We start from the raw sequence: 8,329 nt of genomic DNA on the forward strand, positions 1-8,329 counted from the left end.
TACATATGGACTAACCCGAAGGTTGTACTGCATATGAATACTGGGTGACTTAGCCCAAGGGAAAGACACAGGCTTCCGTTTAGGAGCAGCCGTGGAAGAAATATACATATGGGATCCCCGCAGGGTCACACACATGGGACCCAGCTTAGACCCGGTTCTCAAGGATTCAATAGATAAAGGCCTGGCGCCGGACACTCCGCCACATCCGGGCCGAGGGTGTTGGCGGACTCAACAGGTTTTTCACTCTGGAGCAATAAGGGTGCACAGTAGGGTGCAGCAAGCCGACAGAGCCGGGCCTCTCAGTGCTTCTACCCCTTTTAGGGTGAGAACACGGGAGGAGACCAGCTCTACACGTAGGCTATAATATCTAGCGAACTTGTTTGGTGTCGCCCAGCCCGCAGCCCGCAGCTCTCATGTGAACAAGGGCCCCTCTGTGACTTTCGTGAAGACACGGGGAGACAGGGACAGCCCGAAGGGCAGGACCTTGTACTGATATGCTCGACCCCCGAACGTAAAGCGCAGAAACGGCATGTGTCGAGGGAGAATCGAGACATGAAAGTACACATCCTTCAGGTAGATCGCTGCAAACCAATCTCGTGGATGGATGCATTCGAAAATGCATCTCTGTGTGAGCATTTTGAACAGTAGCTTGTGGAGACTCCGATTCAAAACTCGCAGGTCCAAAATTGGTCGTAATCCACCGCCTTTCTTGGGTACAATGAAGTAGGGACTGTAGTGCCCTGACCTCATATCGGCTGGAGGGACTGGCTCTATTGCGTCCTTCGCCAATAGGACTGCGATCTCCGCTCGCAAGACATGGGCATCGGCTGCTCTCACTGTAGTGGAAAGGATGGCCCGAAACTAGGGGGGACGCCGGGCGAACTGAATCGCATAGCCGAGCCTGATGGTCCGAATGAGCCAGCGAGACGAACTGGGGAGCGTTAACCAGGCTCGCAGAGACCATACAAGCAGGACCATAGGGACCGTAGGCGTACCCGTAGTGGGGCAGCGAGGTGGAACGCAGGGACGCGACTCAGGAAGCTCTCTCTGGGAGGCGGCCCGTTGCGGGATCTGAGTGTGCTGAGCGTGCCGGGGGAGGGAGCGGTGTGGTCACCATCTCATGAAGAGCAGTCCCATCCATCTCCGGGTCGCCCATCCTTGGGTCGCCTACCCTTGGCTTTGCTGCTCCTCTTGGCGGGGGACGGGCGGGGCGGCCTGCCTGCGACTGGCTCCTCGGCGCCGCTTAGGTGGAGGCAGCAGCTGACCGCCGCGGCAGGATATGTTTAATAGCCTCAGTCTGCTTTTGTACAGCCGAGAAGTGCTGGGCAAAGTTCTCGACCTCATCACCGAAGAGGCCGGTCTGGGACACAGGGGATTTAAGGAACCTGACTTTGTCGGTCTCCCTCATGTCAGCCAGACACAGCCAGAGATGGTGTTCCTGGTCCACCATAGTGGACATCGCACGACCCACTGACCGCGTGGTGACCTTCGTTACCCGAAGCACGAGGTCTGTTGCGGCAAAGTTCTTGGAGAACTTGTGGATCATGTGCTTTCAGCGCTCTTGGCGCACCGTACCAGCTGTAAGAACAGCCTTTTTGCTTTACTCAGTTTACAAACAACACAAACACAACAAGACAGAAAGAGAGAGAGAGAGAAAGAAGTCGACCCCACTGCCGCACTGTACCGCCCGCACCAGACGTGAGAGATCATCCTGGAGAGCTTGCTCATTTAATATAAACAACTTCACTGAAGAGAACAGCATTCAAACGCTCGGCTCCGAAGCAAAAAGCTGAAGTGCAATCTCACCTACTGCTCATTATATACTCGCGCTGCATGGCTGAACAGCTGATGCAAATGATTGCACGCCAATGTGCATTGGCTCGTTTAGTTTAAATCGAAGTAGATTGGCCTCTCTAGCGAGATTCCTATTCGTCGGTCTTGACTGACCGACTGAAGAGGAACTAGTTAAACTGGTTAAATTACTTGTTTTGACAAAGCAAGATTTGCTAGTTAAGCTAGTTTCATGAACATGCTTGTCAATCAGTTTGATCAGCTACATTTGAATGGTTAATTTGGTCTTCATAACAGGGAAAGGAGACTGGCACTGTGAACTATATCTCACTCCAGATTTAGGACCTGTTTTGATGATGCATTGTGTAACAGATAAAAAAATATACTTTACATTATTTTATATCAATATTATATAACTGATTATATAGAATATGTGATACTTTTAGGTCTTTAACATAACAGTCTGTGTAAAATTGTACACAGCACACACTATACTTAACTAATTATAGTTAAACAAGTCCATTATTGCTTTTTCAAAACAGTTAACACATAATAACTGTCAGGGTTATGTTTAAGTCCTGTCTGTTGTGTTTTGCTTTTGTTTCCTTTGCGTTCCCTGTCCCTAATAGACTGAGTTCTGGCGGATGACACGAATGTTAGTCCTGTCTGAATTGGTACATGAAATCACAGACGTTGGGTGAAAAGATTTGTAACTCAAACTACGTTTGGAAACTATTCCCATCCAAATAGGGCTTTTGTTTCTCAGAATCTCCTGCGTCGTTCGTATTACTGCAGACACGTTGCAGTGACATTAGGGACACATGTTTTAATTTCAACACAATTTTATTAATCAAATTCAAAAATGTTATCCTTCCACTAAAAAAAAAAAACAGTCCTTGACATTATAGAAAGTTGGTTATAGAAACAAAGAAGCCACCACCAAGAATTATTTGTTTTATAATACAGATTTATGTGTTTTAGCCAAGTAATATTTTTGTTTTTTTGTAGAGCAGACGTATATATATATATGCACACACACAATTTTTAAATGACATTTTACACACATGCTGTCATATATATTTACTCAAAATTCAATCTTTGATTGCCATTGACTTTGTCCTTAGAAAGCTGACATAAAGCTTGATCTTGTGTTATACATTTCTGTTATGCTGCAGTAAATGATTCACTGTAAAAAAAAAATGACATCCCCAAGTCAAAAATTTCAAGTGACCGATAACATCTAAATTTTTCAATTAGTCTGACGTATTATTTCTCATTGAGCCAATGTTAACAGACTACTGCAACAACAATTTCACTTGGGCCAATTGAAAAATGTAGATGTTATCGGTCACTTGAAATTTTTGATTTGGGAGGGTTAGAATTTTTTTACAGTGTTAGAATCTCAGTCTTGGATGTCTGACACAGCTGTGCTTGTGGAATGATCTGTCCTTGGACATGCATTGGCTAGAGGCTAGAGGCTTGATTAGTTGTTTGATTAAACATGTCTGCATGATTTCTGAGCCTGAACCTTTGCATGTGTGAATTCATGTGTTGGTGTGTGTGAAGCATAAATAGCATGACTAACAGATGTGGAGGAGGTGCTGTGATGTCATGTTGCTATTTATAGACTCCCTTACATTGTGAATTTTCTGCATGTTCGTGTTTCCGGGGGTATCAAAAGAGAGAAGTAAGTTAAAGGAAAAATCTCTCATCCAAATCATCACAAAACGCTGAAAAATGTTTCTACCCAGATACAGAAGCCCAGACATTACGCTATACACTACCAGTGAATGGTAAGGTGTGTATGTGTGTGTGTGTGTGTGTGTGTGTGTGTGTGTGTGTGTGTGTTCATATACAGCATGTGAGTACAATAAAATGCCCTGAAACACACACATACACACGCTACAAAATCTGCTGGCTTCCGGAATTATGATTTGATATTTTGTGTCTGCGTATGTGTATCTATGCTTTTTTTTGTATGCAATACTGAGAGAGAAACACAGTGAAAATGATGATGTGTCTAAAATCTAGCCACAGCACTTTTTCAGGCTAATGGGACAAAAGTGACATTATCTTCAGGGTGTGGTGTGTGTCTACACACCTTGTTCTTCATTATATTACGGAAAAAAAACGATGATAGATGAGCTACTGAGCTGTGTGTGATACACACATGTGCATGTGCTTTATCACAACTGAATTAATTGCCAACACAGCAGTTTCAAATAGCACTAAATGCTATTGCTAATAAAACCTGAGGACCCGCACCTGGAAAACTAGAATGAGGTATCTGTTTCCTGTTCTTCTCTTTCTCTTTCTCTGTTCAGCTGACTTTGACACATTAAAGAACAAGGACTGGACCTCCTTAGTAGAGCTTTCCGATTTAAAAAACTGAAGATAAATTGAAGAAATTCTTTTTGAACAGATGCTTGTTTAGCAGTGTTTTTTTTTCTTGGTTTATAACATCTAGTTCAAAAGTACAAAAAAATAAAAATCCAATATCATAATAATGTATACTAGTTATATTCAGGCAAGAGATAGATATATAATGATGGTAGATTTTAACTGAAAGATTGAACTATGTTCTCAGAACAAAGGTAGTTTCAACCTGTGAAATATTCAAGTTGTGATCTTGTGATAATCTAGTGTTCCCCTTATAGAAAACTACATGTTTGATGTATGAACAGATCTCTTTTATGATAAACTGTTTAATAGCAGACTGACATATCTGTGGGATAACTAAAAACTCTTTATATATTCTGGCACAGAACATGTAAAGAGTTTTGTTTTGTTTTTTAACTCAAAGGCCGTGAGGATTTGGAGTCACATTTAAAGGGTTAGTTCACCCAAAAATTTAAATTCTGCCAGCAATTACTCACCCTCATGTTGTTCCAACCCTGTAAGACCTTCGTTCATCTTCGGAACACAAATTAAGATATTTTTTTATTAAATCTGAGTGCTGTCTCACTCCTCCATAGGCTTCTAAGACATTATAACTTGCTGGCCCAGAAAATGTATTAAAGACATCGTTAATATAGTCCAAGTGACTCCAGTGGCTCAATCTTAAGTTTATAAAGCGACGAGAATACTTTTTGTGCGCAAAAACAAACAAAAATAACGACTTTATTCCACTTTTCATTTCCTCCTCTCTGGGCATCGAGTCTTTTCACGTAGTGTTTAAGCGTAGCGCGTCTGTGTTGCACGTCACCACGTAGGCTCACTATTGGTCGACGCTGGTCATGTGTGTGATACGTGGTGACGTGCAACACAGACGCGCTACGCTTAAACACTACATGAAAAGACTCGAGGCCCAGAGAGAAGGAAATGAAAAGTGGAATAAAGTCGTTATAATTTTTTTACGAAAGTTTTACGGGGTTGGAACAACATGAGGGTGAGTAATTACTGACAGAATTTTCATTTTTGGGTGAACTAACCCTTTAACACGAAAGCCTGACATAAAAGAAAGTGTAACGTTTAATCTGAACTTGATTGCTTGTTTTAAAACCTTTGGCCCAAAACCTCTCGCATCCCCCCCCCCCCATCCTCTCTTTTTTCCTCTCTCATTCCTGTCCTCCTCTCCTTAATCCTGGTCTATTCCTATCTTGTCCTCTACTCCTTTCAGGGAAGTCGTTATGCAATGAGCACACATGGTGTGCGGTCACTTTAATCTGGAGGGGATGACGTCTGTGTGTGTGTGTGTGTGTGTGTGTGTAGCAGAGACCTCTGTGCTCTTAATACTCCAACAGTCTCCTCGTTCATCTCTGTATCACATTCTTTATCTCTAAATCATTTCACATTTCTGTGAACTGACATACAGCTTTGATTCCTTTGCTGTGACCTTTACTGAGGTTGTTTTCTCAACCATTTACCACTCTCAACCCTGCAAGGTCGTTTCCAAGGACACTCTACTCTTGCTGTTTGGCCTTCTGATTGGCTATCTGGCTCTTAAAGCAAAAGTGCCCCCAGTAAGCAGATGACTTTCTGAATCAAGCACTGTAACCTCACGCTCCCCCAGCATCACGACAGACTGCAGAGTCAGCAGTCATACCATCACGGCATCTGAGCTGTGCAATTAATTAAGATGCGCCCTGGTAAAAAAGTACATTGCTACTGGGAGAAAATGTTCTGTTCTCTGTCAAGCAGCACAAAACCATGTTCATATGATTTATTGGCTCAGAATACTGGATGCTGCACCCAGATAATCTCACACATTCTTCCTATTTTCAGTTTAAAAATTAAGAAACTCATTTGGGGAACTTCCTCCTTTAGATTCACTGTTCCGTTTCTTTGACAGTGTCACATAGTCAGAGCATTCTGGCCTAGTTGTGAGCGATTAGATTAGCACTACTGATCTGATCAGTGAACATACATATACATATATATACTACCGGTAAAAAATGGAACCATTTAAATGTTTTTGAAGTCTTATATGATCACCAAGGCTGCATTTATTAAAAAAACAAAAATAACAGTAAAACTATTAGAATTATTATTAGAATTTAAAATAACTTTTTTTTCTATTTTAATGTATTTAAAAATGTAAATAATTTAAAGCTGAATTTTCAGCATTATTACTCCAGTCTTCAGTGTCACATGATCCTTCAGATCCTTCTTATTAACTGTTGAAAGTTTTTGTACTGCTTAAAATTTTTGTGGAAATCATGATATATATATATTTTTTTCAGGATTGTTTGATGAATAGAAACTTTTGCAACATTATGTCTTTACTGTCACTTTTGATCAATTTAATATATCCTTGCAAAATAAAAGCATTTTCTTTCTGACCTCAAACATTTGAACTGTAGTGTATATATTTGATAAATTCCATACAGTTCTGTCATTACAACTCTCTGAGACATAGGCATGGTAATGGATATGGCAGTGTTAATGTATTTGGTCTTGGTGGAATAGATCTGCTACGCTGCTGCTTCTGCAGAGCAAGTGCCGAGACTTTCTACTGCCAATACATTCACAGACATGCTGCTGCTGCACATTTAACATACATGAAATAACCCCCATAGCAGATCTATACTGGTGGATCTGGGGAAGGAGGAGGGTTTCTCAAAGTGCGCTGCAGACTGCTAACAGCAAACAATGCCACGCATTTAAATGTTGAGCAGCAAGCTCATTGGCCACTGATGCCACAGCAACCAATCAGCTGCGCTATGTAGATTGTGACGTGACCGCTAACAAATTGAGTTCAGGACCTATTAGCCTGCACCATCTAGAGTTTCATGACATAACTTTGTATCAGTACTATAAATGAATACTATATATAATTGAATATTTATACAAAATCATTAAATTGCACTTACTAATCATTTGCACTTATGGTACTGTTCACTGTAGCCTACTTGTAGTACTCTCCTCAATATTCATTCCTTTTCTCTCTCCTGACGATAGTGGCCACATCAGAGATAGTAATGTAGTAGATTATGAGGGATTCAGTTCTCAAACACACATGCAACGAATTAGCAGGAATGTTCTCACGCTACTCTGATGTAACTGTCACAGATTAAAATTAGGGTTTATTTGACTGTCTCCCTCTCTTCCTCTATCCCCCCATTTTCTGAGTCAGCACAATGACTAAGAGATAAGATCACCTGACCACTGTTGCCATGGAGATGGAGATTTTTCCCCCTTCTACTTCTCTCTGCAGCAAGGGGGGGAGGGGGGAGGGGATGCTTTCAAAGGTTAAAGAAGGATAGAGCATACATGGTGTCAGCCATTTTGGTTTTTCAAAAATTTTGAAAAAACTTTATTAGCAATATGCCGCAGACAATGCTGCCTACATTGACTTTGAGGGGCTTTAACTGTGGTATACAGTTGATTAAACTATAAACACTGTACCAAATGTGGCCAAAAGCAACTTAGTAGCCTACTACTGCTTTTGGGAAGACAAGATCAAGCTATACTAGTCATTGCAAAACTCCTTACATACATAAACACAGATTTACAGCAAATGTAAATGTGGGTCCCGTAGCCAAGTTTAACAAAATATCAAAAACAGAACAATGTGTCTCCCCTGCATATTACAGAATCACTACTTTCCATTGCAAATCAACCCATTGGCCCTAGGTGTGTGTGCTAGTGCATGTATTCAGAGAAAATGAAGCCAAAATTGTTTGTATAAGAGACAATGATTGAATCTAGCTTTTTGTTTCTTCTGTAACTGACATGGAGTTATTGTAAAGAGATGTATGAATCTTTAGAGTACATTTATCTTACTACACTTGAAGTCTAGGTCATATACATACCTAGTAGTAGTGGTAGAAGGGTCTGAAGATGGTGGGTCTGAATATACATACAAATTGTACTGTTCATAAACATGAATTTGTGCAATTTATGTTCTTTATAAGAGACATGAATAAATACTTATAGGGTACAGTATATATATTATTTGAAGGTGATAGCATGTATTTACATTGTAAACTTGACCTCTACAGGGTCACTGACCCATCAGTCACAATTTGATTATCTTTCTGTCTCTCCATCTTCCTTTCTTTCTAATGAACTTGACATATTGTGTGCTGTTCTGTTT

Source organism: Leuciscus leuciscus (assembly GCF_965113295.1).
Source record: "Leuciscus leuciscus genome assembly, chromosome: 20".
Lineage (NCBI taxonomy): Eukaryota > Metazoa > Chordata > Actinopteri > Cypriniformes > Leuciscidae > Leuciscus > Leuciscus leuciscus.